The following is a 12,685-nucleotide window of genomic DNA, read 5'->3' on the forward strand; positions in this document are numbered from 1 at the left end:
GGGGATTTCAGTCTAAGCGGCCAGAGGGTCTGCACAGGGTCAGCACTACCACTACAGCAAAGAGGGAAGCTGCCCCACACACCCCAAGTGTTATTGGGCCTCTCAGGTCTGTGTGTGCCTCAATGCAAAAAATGTTCCTGCAGCACAGCCCCCGCCATAAGTGCCTTCCCCCCTTTCTTGGTCACTTTTCTCATTAGTCCTTTTAATCCCTGCAGCAACCAGCAACAGAGAGCAGTGGAGAAGAATGAATGGCTTCAACAGCCTCTCGCGGGAAGATACCTCCTGAGAGTGATGGAAGAGCTGCTCTCAGATGTTGGGAACTGCAGGGATCAATAGGTCTGACAAGGAACTGAGCAAGTCAAGGATGGAAGGCATTTACGGTGTAAGCTGCAATGCTGACAGGTGCACTGCACACTTGCTTCTCCTCTGCTAGCTGATGCTGGGTGGTCGTTGAGTACTGAGATCTGAAGGTCTGTTGGTGCAGCGCTGACTGCCTAATAGCTGCACTCACCTTTCTCTCTTGCCCACTCAATACAGGCTAGGGAGAAATGTTCCCTCTGCCCTGGGGCCCAATTGGAGCTTGAACCATAGAAACCCTTGGTGTGCCCTTTAACCACTTGACCACTGAAAGGTTTTTCCCCTTCTGGACCAGAGCAATTTATACTTTTTAGTGCTCCTTTCATTCATTCGCCAATAATTATAATAATTTTTGCCACCAATTAGGCTTTCTTTGGGTGGTACATTATGCTAAGTTTTACTTTATTCTAAATGCATTTTAATGGAAATAATAAGAAAATAATCGAAAAAATTCATTATTTCTCAGTTTTCAGCCATTATAGTTTTAGAATAAAATGTTCTACGATGAATAAAGCCAATATATTTTATTTTATTTTCATTTACATTTTATTTTCCCATTTGTCCCGTTTTTTGCAACATTTAAAATATTTCACTAGTACATCGTATGGCACCAATATTTTATTTGTAAATAAAGGTAAATTTTTTCAGTTTTGCATCCATCAATTATTACAAGCCCATAATAAAAACAAAACAATATTAATATTTCCTCTTGACATACATATTTAAAAAGGTCAGTCCCTAAGGTAACTATTTATGAATGGGAAATGCGTTCTCATTCATTCATCTCCCCTCTAATGATCGGTGGCGAGAATGCACCTAGGAGAGAACGTGGGAGCGAGCGGGAGTGTGGGGCGGCAATAGACGAATATCTAATACCTGGGACTTCAGATGAATGTTCTCAGGGCATAGAAATACTGCACAAGATGCAGTGAGTGGTTGAACTGCAAAGTGAACACAAATTGACAATTGTCAATTTGTCAATTGTCAACCCCATGGAGGGTTGTCTTCTTTAGAAAGTGCAAACAAAACCTTGCAGTGTCAGCAGCACTCCTCCGCATGCGCTATGCAGGGCCGGATTTCTGGAAAGGCCACATTGCCTTGGGTGGCTGTGGCCCAAGGGGGCACCTGGACATGAAAAAGAGTTTTCTACATACTAAAAGGAGGCTGAAAATAGGGGTAACACATGAAAAAGGGAAACTGATACTCAAGGTGGCTATTTGCACATGGAATGGGAGGGGCCCTGCTTCACATGGAAGGGGAACCACAATAATCTTGGGCTAGAGGCACACAAAGTATAACTCCGGCATTGGCACTATGTGGCCGTAGGTGAGGATGTGCTGCCACTCACGCGGAAACTAACAATCCAATGCTGGCATGGAGGAAATAGCTCTGAAGACGTGGGCCTATTAGATACATGCTTTTACATTGGCTGTGCACCTGGGAGTGGGCATATATAAAAGTATATTGTGTTTCACATTTTTATGGCTGATGCAGTTGGAGAAAGGGCAATACAGCCCACAAACAGTGGCCTGTCACTGCTGCCTATGGTCTAATGCAATAAAAGTGTAAATGCCTACATCTTGTGGTGCTGACCCATCTCTTGCATGGACTATTGTGTGCCCCTCCAGACAAGGGGTGGGGTCTTGGAAGTTGGCACACAAACACTTTCTACATGGTGCTCCTTCACACTCCTTTTATGCTATTTATCTAATGGAGCTGGGCATCCTGATGTGCAGGACAATTCAGTAGATCTGCACATTGCTGCCCCTTACCTGTTGGGCAGGATGCACCACATCCTGCCTGCCCAAAATGGTTGCACAGTGCTGATGGATCAGAATTTGAAATGCATTAGCCTCATACATTAGTGTCTTTGTTTATTGAGTTTCTATTAGGATGACATCAAATTTTGTTTTCTGCTTCAAGTCTCTCAAAAGCAGAACACATTGTCGTAATGCCAACCATGCTGAGCTGCCAGGGATGGTTTTACCTAAGCGTCCGAGGTATGAACCTCCATTAACAAAATTATATGACAACCTAACAAAACCTTAATAAGGCAAAGTGCAGCATAAGTACACCAACATTTTAAAGTAGTGCTAAAGTCAAATAAACAAACCAGTCTATTATACGGAAATGTCATAATGGTGAGTAGTGATGCTCATCTGAGCTAGGATATCCGAGTTACTCGGATATCCTAGCTCTTTTTTCACTATTCGAGCTCGAATACCAAGCTTGAATAGTATTAGCTATCCGGGCTGTGCTATCCGAGCGCACTCGGATAGCAATCAGATATCCGGAGATATCCGAGCTATCCAAGCTCGGATAGCGTCACGAGCTCAGATAGCGTCACGCCAGACGTCACCTCGAGTCCTCACAAGCGAATCAGAGGGCTCCCAGCCCTCTGACAGCCCTCTGACTGCAGCCAATCACAGAGGGGGAGCCTGGCCAAGCCCCCCTCTATAAATAGCGGACGCCATCTTGCCTCACTCGTCCTGCTTGCGACTTACTGACTGATTGTACTGAGAGAACTGCTCCAGTGCTTTTTGTCTGTGTGCAAGTGCATTGCTATTGTTCTAAACCTAGCGTTTTTACACTCCAACACTTGATCTTCAACTGTATTGCTTTGTATTGTAGATAGATTGTATTTTGGGCAGTTTAGTTTGTGTGATTAGGGACTAGGGAGGGAGACTGTCACTGGTGCTGCTGCAGGCCTGCAGCCAGCAGCTAGGCCCTGTGCCTAGGCAAGGCAGCCTGCCCTGCTTTGTGGTCTAGTCTCTACCTTACCTGTGCTCTCAATTGTCCTACTCTACTGTACTACTACTTCTGTGTTAGATAGATTATTGTACTATTTTATAGTTAGCAAGGCCCAGCTTTACTGCTATACCTGTCCTGCTGTATCTGCTCTCAGTGATCTAGTCACACCTGTTCTACTATTTAGCTCGATTCTTCTATTGTTTAGTTAGTACACTACTCACTGTACTCTAGTCTGTGTTTAGGGACCATCAGTCAGTGTCAGCTAGGGTCTTAGCGTGCGTGCGCAGTGCACATCTGCGCTGTCCGCACCCTCCAGTTAGTGCTACACCCGTCCTCCTATTGTTTATATATATCACTACTTCTATTGTGTATTTGCTGAATTGTACTGTAGTCTGACACCGTCAGTCAATGTCAGCTAGGGTCTTAGTGTGCGCAGTGCGCACTCTCTCGTTAGCGCTACACCGATCTCTGCTGTAGAGTACAGTACACCTGTCTGTCAACTCACACACCCACCACCACCAGTCCCACCCCATTAAAGTACCCCACTTGTCCTACCCGCCTTTACATACATACATTTTTTTTTATTTGTATAATATTAAAAATATACAATGTCTGGAACTGGCAACCGCGGTTTGGGCAGGGGCAGCAAGGGCATCGCCAAGAGAGGAGGTCGTGGGCGTGGCAGCCGCGCCACCACCATGCGCAGTTCTGCGTCTGCACCAGTGGTTATTCCGCCATTAGCCACTGGCCATGGACGCCTTGGCCGCCCAACAGCTGGGAGTCACGCTGCAGAGACACAGCAGCAGCAGCGTGTGGCCCAGATGTTCCTCCCACCGCCAGGTCGTAGCCGTTCTATTGAGGAGAAGGACGCAGACGCTGTGGTGGAACTGATGGTGGATGAGCAGGCCACCATTAGCTCTGGAACCGAGTCCTCCACCCCCGCCACCACTCCTGTTCGCAAGAGCAGCAGCAGCCGCCCAGCACTGCCTGGGGGAGAGGAGGAGGAGTGCAGTTCTCCAGCCCCAGCGGGCGACACCAGCACCCTGACACTCAGCAACTTCTTATGGACCCCAAGCACAGAGAAGGTATGGAGTGCTGTTGCGGAAGAATTGGCAGAGGAAGGAATGCTCATGGGCACTTTGGGGGATGATGCTTTGGACAGTCAGACAGTGGTGACTGTCCATCTGCCCATGCATGCAGAAGGGGAGTTTGGGGGATCCCAGCAGGACATGTTTGCGGAGGGGGAGGATGATGATGACCGGGAGCAGGACAAAGACTGGGTGCCAGGTCCTGGGAGTGGGGATGTCATCAGCTCTGAGGAGGAGGAGGATGTGTCTGTGGGCCTTGCTAGAAGGATCAGCATCGCAGGCATGGGCAGGATCACAAGTGGGCGTGGTATGCAGGCCACACAGCGTGCTGATCAGGAGACGAGTTCTGCCAGTGCCACCACCAGCCGCACCAACCCCCCCCCCCCAACCACCACAGGGAGACCAGCGGCAGCAGCACCTTCCAGCCGAAGGGGCAACTTCACCTCCCCAATATGGAATTTTTTCACCCTTCCATATTTGGAGTGCAAGTATGCCACCTGCAACCAGTGCCACAAGCAGCTCAGCAGAGGGAAGGAGCCCTCTGCGTTTGGCACCACCTCTCTGGTCAACCACCTTGCAGGTAAACACTTTCACGAGCATGAGGAGTTTGTGAAGTTGAAGGAAGCTGGCAGTGGCAGTGGCAGACCCGCCACCACTGTGAAGCCGTCGGCAGCAGGAGTGCATCAGCAACGCACTGCTCCTCCTCCCTCTGCAACTCCTGCCGCCGACACTGAGGCCTGTTCTGGCAGCCAGTTCTCAGTGGCCTCCTCTGCTCCCTCCACTGCTTCCCGTGCCAGCAAAAGGCCTCGCCAGACCCTGCTCAGTGACACCTTCCAGGGGGTGGTCAGGGTTCTGCCTCCCAGCTGCCGTCGCGTGCGTCAGCTGAACGGCTTGCTGGCACGGGCCATGTGCTCCCAACTCCTGCCTTATTCCCTTGTGCAGGAGGGGAGCGACATGCGTGCGCTCCTGATGTGTGCAGCCCCCGATTGGCCAATCCCCAGCCGACATTATTTCGCACGCACGGCCATCCCTGCACTTCACCGCTCTGTGATGGCCAATGTCGGGAGAGGGCTGGAGCATGCGGTGGGTCAACGGGTCCACGTCACCATGGACTCGTGGAGCAGCCGGTTTGGGACAGGCCGCTATCTGTCCTTCACCGCGCATTGGGTCAGCTTGGTGGAAGGGGGTGAGGAGGGGGGAGCAGCATCGGCCGGCACTGTCAGAGCAGCAGCAGCACCAACAACGCAGTGGGTGGTGCCACCATGCAGGGTCAGCGGAACAGCAGCAGGTTCCTCTGATCCGCTTCCATCCTCCGGCACACCAGCCCAAACCCCCCGCCTCAGCAGCAGCGTGAAGCCCCGCCACTGCCGAGCGCTGCTGGAATTGGTCAGCCTGGGGAAGACCAAACTGACGGCGAACCACGTCCTGGCCAAACTCCGAGAGCAGCATAGGAATTGGCTGACAGAGGCCTCAGAGTTGGAGAGGTGGTGTCCGACAATGGGGCAAACCTGGTTGCTGCAATCAGCAGGGGAGACCTGACCCACATCCCCTGCCTGGCGCACGTCCTAAACCTGGTAGTCCAAAAGTTCCTGCGGAACTACCAGGGGATGGACCGACTCCTTGAGGTAGCAAGGAAGGTTGTGCGTCACTTCCGGCACTCGCCTGCAGCCGTGGCGAGCCTGGAAGAGGTGCAGAAGGAGCTGCACCTGCCACAGCATCGGCTCATGCTCGATGTTCCAACTCGCTGGAACTCCACACTGTCGATATTGGAGCGTCTGTTTGAACAGAGGCAGGCTGTCAGCCAGTACGTTGCACGAGCAACAGTTGCCTCCCTCACTGCAACTGGGCGTGCCGCCACCAACCTCCCGTCCATCATCTCCACGGAGGACTGGGGGCACATGCAGCAGGTGTGCTCAGTCCTGGCACCCTTCCTGCAGGCCACCAACATGGTGAGCAGGGACCATGCAATGGTGTGTGAGTGGGTGCCCATGGTGTGTGTGCTGGACAGGGCCCTGTATGCACTGTTGGAAGAGGGAGCGGCAGCCTTGGACCAGCAGGAGCTGCAGGCAGCTTCACAGACCACCTCTGAGGAGGAGGGCTCGGAGTTGGTGGAGGTCCCTGACCTTGCTGCTGATGAGGGGGAGCATCAGAGCGCAGCTGGACTGGTGCGGGGGAGGAGAGAGGATGAGGTGGAGGGGGCAGAGGAAGAGGAGGACAGCACTCTCGGCTCTGGGGATGCCGATGATGTGCCAACAGACGTGGCCAGACTCTTCCCAATGGCAGCGCACATGCTGAGGTGCCTGCGCAAGGACCCAAGGGTGATCCAGATGAAGCAGAGGGAGGACATCTGGATCTGCATGATGCTGGACCCACGTCTGAAGGGGAAGCTCAGCCAGTTCCTGCCTGCAGGAGGAGACCGTGCGCAACAAATGAGGGATTTGCAGCTGTCCCTTGTTGAGCGCTTGCAGGAAGCCTTCCCTGAGCCATCCACCCCCACTGTCCAGCCAGCACAGAGGCAGCAGCAGGTGCCTGCATCCACCAGCAGCAAGCGCACGTGCACCACAGACCTGCTGTCTCTGACCCAAGAGCTCTACATGAGTGTAGAGCTGCCAAGGACTAGAGAGGAGGTGCCTGCAGCAGCATCCTTCTCCAGTCACAGGCAGCGCTTGACCCGCATGGTGGCTGACTACATGGGGTCCTTCAGTGGGCTTGACAGCGTGGCCCCTGTTGATCCCATGGAGTATTGGGTCAAGCACCTGACGATCTGGAGCGAGCTTGCGCAGTACGCCCTGGAAGTGCTCTCCTGCCCCCCTTCCAGCGTACTGTCAGAGCGTTGCTTCAGTGCAGCCGGTGGAGTCGTCACTGAGAAGCGATCTCGTCTGTCTCACAAGTCTGTGGACAGACTGACGTTTCTCAAAATGAACCAGGCTTGGGTGGAAGGCGAATTCATGGCCCCTGTTGTCGGCGAGAGGGGGACATGAAGTGACGACTTGCACACACACATACACCTGCTGCTGTCTGTGTCTCCACTGCCAGGGAACACATTACAAGGTGCTGCTGCCCATGCGCCACCAGCTATTACGCTCAAAAATAGCTGCATTCAATTTGAAAAAAAAATAAATTGTAATTAATTTAGAGGTGTCCGGGTTGAAAACTGTGCTGTCCCAATTGTGTATTGGACACAATGTGGGCTTCACGACCGCTGTCTGGAACCTCATGATGTACATTTACGGCCCTGGAACCACCGCTAGGAACCAGGGCCTATTATGTCAGTCACATCACACTGCCTGACACACATTACTCCTCCTCCTGTAGCTGCATTGAGCTTCTGCTGTCTGTGTGCTGCTACCACTGCCAGGGAGAACAGAAGAAGAACTATTTTCTGCTGCCACCTGCCCACCCAATCTCCTACCGAGTAACGACCGACTATTACCACACACCACACTACAAATAGCTGCAAGCCTGCAACTACTTCCTCCTCCTGCTCATGTCTGTGTTTTACCACCGCCAGGGTACACAGAAAAAGGCGTTGTGGCTTGCAATGTGCCACTACCTACCTATTATGCCATCAACACAAATATAACTATGGTGTTATTAACATAAAATATTTCCACAAATGAAGTAAAAAAAAATATTACAAAAGAAAGGAAAACCAAGACACATAATATAATGATAGAGAAGAAGAGGAAGAAGAAGATGAAGAAGAAGAAGATATAGAAGAAGAAGATATAGAAGAAGATGAAGATATAGAAGAAGAAGATATAGAAGAAGAAGATATAGAAGATGAAGAAGATGAAGAAAATATAGAAGAAGAAGATATAGAAGAAGAAGATATAGAAGAAGAAGAAGAAGAAGATATAGAAGAAGAAGAAGAAGAAGAAGAAGAAGAAGAAGAAGAAGAAGAAGAAGATATAGAAGAAGAAGAAGATGAAGAAAATATAGAAGAACAAGATATAGAAGAAGAAGATATAGAAAAAAGATGAAGAAGAAGATATAGAAGAAGAAGATATAGAAGAAGAAGAAGAAGAAGATATAGAAGAAGAAGAAGAGGAAGAAGAAGAAGAGGAAGAAGAAGAAGAAGATATAGAAGAAGAAGAGGAAGAAGAAGATATAGAAGAAGAAGAAGATATAGGAGAAGAAGAAGAAGAAGATATAGAAGAAGAAGAAGAAGATATAGAAGAAGAAGAGAAAGAAGAAGATATAGAAGAAGAAGAAGAAGATATAGAAGAAGAAGAGGAAGAAGAAGATATAGAAGAAGAAGAAGATATAGAAGAAGAAGAAAAAGAAGAAGATATAGAAGAAGAAGAAGATATAGAAGAAGAAGATGAAGACGACGTAAATGAAGACTTCCAACTTAAAACCATTTTGGACACACCTTCTCAGCCAAACACTTTTCATGAAGTTAATTTACTATTTTTGATACCTTTTTTATAACTACTACATCACCACCTAATCACTTGATGTTTTTCTTCATAAAAAAAGGTGGTTTCATGTATCATTGACCTCCAAACAAGTTTTACAAGCTATTTAAGGCCAGCTCGAATATTTTACTCGAATACAGACTCGGATAGTGACATCGGATATCCGAGGTCGAATTGGATATTCGATTACATCGGATATTGAACTTCGAGTGAATTCGGATAGTTTACTATCCGAATTCGACCAAACTGGAATAGGATAATGAGGTATCAGATCAACACTGATGGTGAACATTTAATGCCTTACTTTTCAAAATGAAACCGTTTTGAATAAGGTAAATACCTTCTAGAACTGTCTGCAAACTGATTGATGTAGCAGCCCTGTGCTAAATGAATTCTATGAATTACTGATATGCTAGTGCTAACTATTGGTCACTTAGCTCAGACCCAAGTCTAAAGCCACAGGATGCAGATGGCCAGACCCAATTCCCTTTTTCCACTAAGGTTTCTCCTAGTAGATAATGTATCATCTTCTGTTTGAAATAACTTTTAAGCTCTCAGCAGTTTTTCTTGTTTGCTGGTGACTTAAAAGGCATTTCTTATTGATACAACGTGAAAACAACTATGAATTGGATCAGGCATACACAGTATTTTGTTACTGTAATTATTATTATTTTTCTTATCTGACTATGCAGACTAATGGAGCAGTGTCTAGTCTAAGTAGATCTTCTGGTCATTGTGAAGCAAAGATGCAGCAAGTACAGGCAGCTAGGGCTTTATTCTACAATTAAGCAAAACAGACAATGAGGTATAGAACTGTATGTTAACAAAGAAATCGTTAAAATGGCATTTATTTATTTTTTCATTATAAACATATAAGGATTAAGACATGGTACTATTACCCTTTCACTTAAGTGGAAACAGCAATTCATCATCCACTTATTGAGTGAGTGAACAGATGGCACCATAAGTCACACTCATTGTATTCCCTCCATCTCTTCCTGGGCACTGGAAATGGGGAGGAGCCCCTGTCCTTACCATTAGGGCAAAGGCTTTAGGCAAGGAGGGGGAGGATTTAGGTACTTCTCCCTGCAGTTAAAAGTAATTAAGGCCGGTATTGTTCAGATGCCAGGGCTCCCTGCTTGAGAGCTGTGCCTTATTTTGCTGCCTGGTGCATAAGGAATTGATAAGGCTTGGGGCTTTTTGTGTATTTTTTTGTTTTTTAAGACCCATTTTAACAACCTGACCCTGTATATGCACAATCTACAACAGAGTAAAAACAAATAAATTGTAATGGAACACACTGTAGGACCACTGCTAATGTATTTGATAACTGAGGTGTCAAATTGCCCACTAAGCAGTGCGTACCTTTGGCAATGAATGGAGATTTGTGCACAGGCATCCATGTTGCAGATGGATCTGGACACAACTTCTGATATGAATAACAAAAAACGTAGATTGCGGTTTCAGCATAAACTATCAGGCCGGTTTCACACTGCTGGCCTGCTCTGCTGGTGCGATGCAATCAGATGATCGCATCCCACCACAATCTTATTTGTACAGCCTCTATTACTCTTTCTCGTTTAGACTCTCCCTACATTTCTTCTTCTTCGTTTATCTATTTTTGTGCCCATCCCACTTTTCTACCTATGTGATTTGTTTTCACCCACACACCAATGCAGTTAATGCTGCATTTTTCCTGTGCTGGTGTTTGGATTAAGTGAATTTGAGTGCAAGAAAAAAAAAATGTAATTAATTTAGAGGTGTCCGGGTTGAAAACTGTGCTGTCCCAATTGTGTATTGGACACAATGTGGGCTTCACAACCGCTGTCTGGAACCTCATGCTGTGTATTTACGGCCCTGGAACCACCGCTAGGACCCAGGGCCTACTATGTCTCACTGCCTGCCCTCCTGCCTGCTGCCAAATGCCAGTCTGCCACACACTTATCCTCCTCACGCTGCCTGCTGTTATATTTCCTCCTGCTGTCTGTGTCTCCACTGCCAGGGAACACATTACAAGGTGCTGCTGCCCATGCACCACCAGCTATTACACTCAAAAATAGCTGCATTCAATTTGAAAAAAAAATAAATTGTAATTAATTTAGAGGTGTCCGGGTTGAAAACTGTGCTGTCCCAATTGTGTATTGGACACAATGTGGGCTTCACGACCGCTGTCTGGAACCTCATGATGTACATTTACGGCCCTGGAACCACCGCTAGGAACCAGGGCCTACTATGTCTCGCTGCCTGCCCTCCTGCCTGCTGCCAAATGCCAGTCTGCCACACACTTATCCTCCTCACGCTGCCTGCTGGTATATTTCCTCCTGCTGTCTGTGTCTCCACTGCCAGGGAACACATTACAAGGTGCTGCTGCCCATGCTAGTGTTGGGCGAACAGTGTTCGCCACTGTTCGGGTTCTGCAGAACATCACCCTGTTCGGGTGATGTTCGAGTTCGGCCGAACATCTGATGGTGTTCGGCCAAACTGTTCGGCCATACGGCCGAACTAAGAGCGCATGGCCGAACGTTCCCCGAACGTTCGGCTAGCGCTGTGATTGGCCGAACGGGTCACGTGTAGTGTTGGGCGAACATCTAGATGTTCGGGTTCGGGCCGAACATCGAACATAATGGAAGTCAATGGGGACCCGAACTTTCGTGCTTTGTAAAGCCTCCTTACATGCTACATACCCCAAATTTACAGGGTATGTGCACCTTGGGAGTGGGTACAAGAGGAAAAAAAATTTAGCAAAAAGAGCTTATAGTTTTTGAGAAAATCGATTTTAAAGTTTCAAAGGGAAAACTGTCTTTTAAATGCGGGAAATGTCTGTTTTCTTTGCACAGGTAACATGCTTTTTGTCGGCATGCAGTCATAAATGTAATTCAGATTAGAGGTTCCAGGAAAAGGGACCGGTAACACTAACCCAGCAGCAGCACACGTGATGGAACAGGGGGAGGGCGGCGCAGGAGGAGAAGGCCACGCTTTGAGACACAACAACCCAGGCCTTGCATGAGGACAAGAAGCGTGCGGATAGCAATTTGCATTTTGTCGCCATGCAGTCATAAATGTAATACAGATGAGAGGTTCAATAAACAATAAACAGTAATTGGTGTTGTCCAGAATGCGCACAATGCGTGGGTCGCGTTCAATGCAGTCCTAGGCCGAAGCCACTTTTCGCTAGCGCTGGGGATCCTTCTGTTCTGTCTTCTGGGATCGCGCTAGCCACTTTTCGCTAGCGCTGGGGATCCTTCTGTTCTGCTACTCTGTCTCCTGGGATCGCGCTAGCTACTTTTCGCTAGCGCTGGGGATCCTTCTGTTCTGTCTTCTGGGATCGCGCTAGCCACTTTTCGCTAGCGCTGGGGATCCTTCTGTCGCTTGTCCCTGTTTTCGTGTGTCTGTCTTGTCTGCTGCGCTTGCTGGAGGCTCGGTGAGGTAACCGTTAAGCAAGCGCTCGCGTCCTCTGTTTCATGTTTGTCTGTTAATGGTTAGTTAGGCGTGCTTGTCTCTATTGTGCTTATCACGTGGAGACCGCGCATAACCGCGTGCACTGTTGCGAATGAGTGCGGTGTTCGCGGTTAGCTAGTGTTTGTTATTTTCCGTATTTCCTTATTGTATTATTTGCTGTGCCTTTGCTACTCTCGTGCTCCGCCTTGCTGTACCTTGTGTCACGTCTGGCGATTGCACCTCTCGCGATCGCGTTCCTGCTTCTTATCTGCTGTGGTGTGTGCACAGTCGCGGGTTGGCGACTAATTTTATGCACACACACACAATCTGTCTCTGTGCTCACTCTCAATCGCTTCTCTTGCGATTGCGTTTCTTCCCTTCGTACAATTCCTGTCTGGCGTGTGTGGTAGGGCAGGGGAGCTGTTCCTCTGCACTCCACAGCTCCACCTGCCGACAGGAATTTCCCCCTGCAGGTGCATAGCACCTAGCCTGGGTGTCCTCAATTATACGCTTGTGGAGGAAATCCGCCGCGTCAGCGCACGTCTGGTGCGCTGACCACGGAGACGATTCCGCAATCGTTACAATTGCCCTTTGAAAAGATGTGAGATTTTGGAAAGTGAAATAGGGAGG

At 48.5% G+C, this 12,685-nt stretch overlaps 1 protein-coding gene across 1 annotated transcript in view; it reads right to left on the bottom strand.

Moving 5' to 3' along the window:
- MOCOS (molybdenum cofactor sulfurase) overlaps positions 1-12,685 on the bottom strand; it is a 424,598-nt gene that overhangs the window by 46,690 nt on the left and 365,223 nt on the right. The gene's annotated exons all lie outside the window — the stretch shown is intronic.

This window comes from Hyperolius riggenbachi, chromosome 5 (genome assembly GCF_040937935.1).
Source record: "Hyperolius riggenbachi isolate aHypRig1 chromosome 5, aHypRig1.pri, whole genome shotgun sequence".
In the NCBI taxonomy this organism is placed as follows: Eukaryota; Metazoa; Chordata; class Amphibia; order Anura; family Hyperoliidae; genus Hyperolius; species Hyperolius riggenbachi.